The 5259-nt window shown below is 43.6% G+C and overlaps 1 pseudogene; it reads left to right on the plus strand.

Annotated features, from left to right (window-relative positions):
• Positions 1–1706: 1706 nt before the first annotated feature.
• Positions 1707–2583, plus strand: LOC112809435 (large ribosomal subunit protein eL8 pseudogene; annotated as a pseudogene).
• The last annotated feature ends 2676 nt before the right edge of the window (positions 2584–5259 follow it).

The raw sequence follows: 5259 nt of genomic DNA on the forward strand, positions 1-5259 counted from the left end.
TCAAATCAAACAGCTGGCTTTTCACCCAAATCTCATGCCAAAGACAAACTGAGCTTTTCAGAGTTTGGAGATGTGAGTTTATTTACCCTTTACTCTTTTTTTTTTTTCACTTGCAAGTATCTTGGTATAATTTTCGTTTTATGCATTTTGTGGTTATTGGAAATGCAAGGGATTTGGAGAGTTTATTTGAGTTAGTGTAGTAGAAACTTTATGTAAGTCGTCTTCTTTTTCTTAAAGTTACAGAAATGTGGATAGATCTACACATATTTTACAACACTATGATGTTTCAAATAGTCTTTGCCATAGCCCAACACAAAATACTCAATTACAGAAAAAGACAAAGACCAAAATAGGCACGAGTTTGGGACTATGGGCCCCTAAACTTTAACCCCGGCTATAAATAAGATTGTTTTAGAAAAAGGAGTCAATCTGTGGTCCTTACTCTCCAATGTTTTCCCACAACCACAAAATGAGAATAGGAAATTGGCTGGAATTATACTATTAACACTTTAGCTTCACATGTTGTATATGTGCATTTGAGGGGCCAGACACAAGTATCTTGAAACTTAAGGCAAATCATCCAAGATCTGTGCCTTCAAATGGCTTACCATCTAAGGCTGGACAACCCAGAGAGGTCAGAGTTACAGTAATTTGGAAAACAGTGACAACCCAACTTGTCCCTCTCCGTCTTATTCTGGAATAGAGTGGAAATGTGATGCAAAGTTAGCTTGGCCATAGAGAGATCCTGTAACTCACAGAAGTCTTCTCCCACCTACATCCTGGATAAGCCATCATTGTCAATAACGTTATCATCTTTGCCATCTTCACAATAGAACTTCAGGGATTATTATTCACATCTCAAAAGACGTACTTCTTCCGTGGCCCCAGCAGCTTTCTTAGGCCACTGTTCCTCAAAAGCCGATGTACTCAAAATCACCTCAAAATCCTGTTAAAAACACATATTTCTGGACCCCCACCCGCAAGGGTTTTCATTCAGTAGGTGTGGGGTGGAGCCCAGGATTCTGCATTCCTAACAAGTTCCCAGGTGATGCTGATGATGCTGGTTCACAGACCACAAACTGAGTAGCACTGATCTAAAACTCCCTTCACTTTCTAACGTTCTTTCTCCCTTCTGTCTATCACTTTCCCCCTTGTCAAGTAAAGCCTATCACTTTCATTTCAATTCCATTCCTATATCAATTATCTGCTGTATTAGAATTCACTTCAGCTGCAAGTGATGGAAAACCCAAAATAGTAGTGCTTTAAACAAGACAGAAAGAAGGTTCCTCTAAGATACACATAAGCAGCCCAGGACTGGTAGGTTATCAGCTCCATGAGCATTGGGTCCTAAATCCCTTCTATCTGGTTGTTCTTCCATTCCCAACATACTGCTTCCACCTCAGTCTCATAGGCCAAGAACTATAGTTCTAACCATTAGGTCCACATTCCAGCCAATAGGGGGGAAAATGATAGAAGGCAGACGCCTTCTTTTTAAGAACACTTTCTGGAGGGGCGCCTGGGTAGCTCAGTCAGGTAAGCATCTGACTCTTGATTTTGGCTCGGGTCTTGATCCTGGGGTCCTGGGATAGGGGGCCTGCTTCACCTTCTCCCTCTGCCCCTCCCCACCGACTCATGCTTTCTCTTGCTCACTCTCTCTCTCAAATAAATCAAATCTTTAAAAAAAAAAAAAAAAACTAAGGTTTTCTCTCTCCTCCAGCAACCCAAGATGCCGAAAGGGAAGAAGGCGAAGGGGAAGAAGGTGGCCCCGGCCCCTGCTGTCGTGAAGAAGCAAGAGGCCAAGAAGGCGGTCAATCTCCTGTTCGAGAAGAGGCCCAAGAATTTTGGCATCAGACAGGACATCCAGCCCAAAAGGGACCTCAACCGCTTTGTCCAATGGCCCCACTACATCCGGCTGTAATGGCAAAGGGCTATTCTCTATAAACGTCTAAAAGTGCCTCCTGCAATTAACCAGTTCACCCAGGCCTTGGACCGCCAGACAGCTGCTCAACTGCTTAAGCTGGCCCACAAGTACAGACCAGAGACAAAGCAGGGGAAGAAGCAGAGATTGTTGGCCCGGGCCGAGAAGAAAGCTGCGGGCAAAGGGGATGTCCCCACTAAGAGGCCACCTGTCCTTCGAGCTGGGGTTAACACTGGCACCACCTTGGTGGAAAACAAGAAGGCTCAGCTGGTAGTGATTGCACATGATGTGGATCCCATTGAGCTGGTGGTTTTCCTGCCTGTCCTGTGTCATAAGATGGGGGTTCCCTACTGCCTACTTATCAAGGGGAAGGCCAGGCTGGGGTATCTGGTCCACAGGAAGACCTGCACCACTGTCGCCTTCACACAGGTCAACTCGGAAGACAAAGGAGCCCTGGCAAAGCTGGTGGAGGCCATGAGGACCAACCACAATGACAGATACGACGAGATCCGCCACCACTGGGGAGGCAACGTCCTGGGCCCGAAGTCTGTGGCTCGCATCGCCAAGGTGGAAAAGGCAAAGGCTGAAGAACGGGCCACCAAACTGGGCTGAGTGGACGCTGTTGAATTTTCTGTACATAAAAGTAATAAAACATTGTGTTTCAACCAGTGTCAAAAAAAAAAAACAAACTAAGAAAACATGGCAAATAAGTAGTTGGCTATCAAAGGAGACAGCCTTACATCAGGAATCTTGTATTTTTGAATGCAGCCCTAAAGAGGCTTGCCTCTAAGAGGGACATTTGGCTCACTACGTGTCATAATAATTCTTGTTGCGAGGTATATGTAGAGAGAGGCACTTTGAAATAAGTGTGCTTAGCCATAAGTAAATATCTCACACAAATACACGCGAAATTAGATAATAAAGTCTTTCAAAAGAAATGTATATAACAAAGTAATTTGGCACACATAGCAAATTATCTTGTTTAACTTGTTTTTCAACTGTCTAGATGAAAACTAGAAAACTGTGGAAAACTATCTTGTTATTCAACTGCACTTGTCAATCCGCTTATTTTTTTAATGTATTACAGTCATTGCATCTTTGTATCCAGGAGTTCTTTCACTTAACTTTGGCCCGACATGATTGCTGCACCAAATATTAATAATAATAGCAAGAAGAAGACGGAGGAGGAGGAGGGAAAGAGGGGGAAGGAGGGAGAAGGGGAGGGGAGGGGAGGAGAGGAAGACAAGAATGGGCAAGGAAGAAATTTTGTTGGAAATTGGATTTTCCTGAGTTTCTTCTCAAAACTTTCCAATGCTGGTGAGGAAAATAGTATGGGAAAGACAGACTGTATGCACCTATAAAGCCTATGGTTTGATAGTAAACCCAATTTGTTTTGGGGCCCCTTGACTGCAGAGGTGAGACCCTGTAAATCTGTCAATCTAGATGGACCCAAACCATGGCTCAAAATGAATTTATGATCTCTGGCACCTGCTTGTTACAATTGGAAACCTTGCTTTCTGACCATCTCTGATCTCTGCATGTCTAATTTCTGACGCTTACCTGGCTTTTATCATGGAACTTAGCCTTCATCCGCCTTTTTAGTCTCTCTTCTGATCTGGGCTTCTCCCTGCTTCGTGGATTTATATCAACCGTGATTTCACTCCTGAAGTCTAGTTCTTGACTTTGTAGTTAGACCTCATCTCCACTCCTACTTCCATTTCAGCATGGACGCTATCTGACCATACTGGATTCCTCAACTTCAGGCTCAATGGTACTCAACCCTGGCTGCACATTAGAATCATAAAGAAAGGCTTAAATACTATCAACACCTGGGCCCTCCCCCTGCCCCAGTACTCTGATGTTAAGGGGGTCTAAGATGAGGCCAGGAACTGAGAGTTGTAAAAACTCCCCGTGTGACTCTCATCAGCAGCCAGGCTTGAAAATTACCATTCTAGCTTCTTGTTCTGATGAAAATAACTATAAACTCTACCTAGGGAACCACTGTATTACCCTTCCCTAGCACCAGACCACCCTGCCTTCAGTGGTCCCATGAAACTCAGTAAACGCAGGTGCCAGCAACAATCATAATCCATTTATTTAAAAAAAAATTGACAAGTGTTTACTCTTTTCTAAATGGTCAGAGAAAACTAGAATGTAGTCCCTTTCCTCCAGAGCCTCACGGGCTAGTGAAGGAGGCAGGGATGAGGCAAATAATTGTAGTGTTATGATAAGTGGTATGAATGAAATACTATGGGAATATAGTAGAGGAAGCAATTATCTCTCTGAAGAAGACTTCCTGAAGCACAGTTGAGTCTCGAAGAGTAAATGGAAGTTTCCTGGGAAGGCAAGAGAAGATGATGGGATTCCAAGCAGAAGGGACAATCTAAGCAAAAACCCAAAAGATATTCTGTATAAATATACACGGATAGTTTATTTTAAGATTTTATTTATTTATTTTCACAGAGAGAGAGAGATAGTGAGAGCAGGAACACAAGCAGGGGGAGCGGCAGACAGAGGGAGAGGCAGGCTCCCCGCTGAGCAGGGAGCCCGATGTGGGGCTCGATCCCAGGACCCTGGGATCATGACCTGAGCCTACGGCAGATGCTTAACGACTGAGCCACCCAGGTGCCCCAATATACATGGATAGTTTAAAATTTTCATTGAAGGGGTGCCTGGGTGGCTCAGTTGGTTAAGCGACTGCCTTCGGCTCAGGTCATGATCCTGGAGTTCCAGGATCGAGTCCCGCATCGGGCTCCCTGCTCAGCAGGGAGTCTGCTTCTCCCTCTAACCCTCTCTCCTCTCATGTGCGCTCTCTCTCTCGCATTCTCTCTCTCAAATAAATAAATAAAAAATAAACTTTAAAATTTTCATTGAAGAATAGCATGGGGGCGCCTGGGTGGCTCAGTCAGCCAACTGTCTGAGTCTTGATTTCAGCTCAGGTCATGATCTCAGGGTCATGGGAGTTTGCCTCCCCCACCCCCCACTTATGCATGCTCTCCCTCTCTCTCTCTCTCTCTAAAATAAATGAATAAATAAAATCTTTAAAAAATATAAAATAAAGAATAGCATGAATTCTAAGAAAAGTCTAAAACTTTGGGAGTATTTTATATGTTTTTTAGAAGAAAACCAAAGCAACCTCTTGTGACTGCAAAGTGCTCTATTATTTTGGAAACAAGACTACATCACCTTGATGGCCCTGCAAAAGAGAGGGGCTAATAAAACTATGATGGGAAAGACAAGGATTATCCTATGATATTTATTTTTAATGTCATTTCAGCTCGTTTGCAAATTCTGTCTTTTGGCCAGTGCAAACAATTATAACACCCTTTAGGTTGGTTTGT

This window comes from Callorhinus ursinus, unplaced genomic scaffold (genome assembly GCF_003265705.2).
Source record: "Callorhinus ursinus isolate GAN/ISIS: 27379988/994484 unplaced genomic scaffold, GSC_fseal_2.0 scaffold33, whole genome shotgun sequence".
Classification (NCBI taxonomy): domain Eukaryota; kingdom Metazoa; phylum Chordata; class Mammalia; order Carnivora; family Otariidae; genus Callorhinus; species Callorhinus ursinus.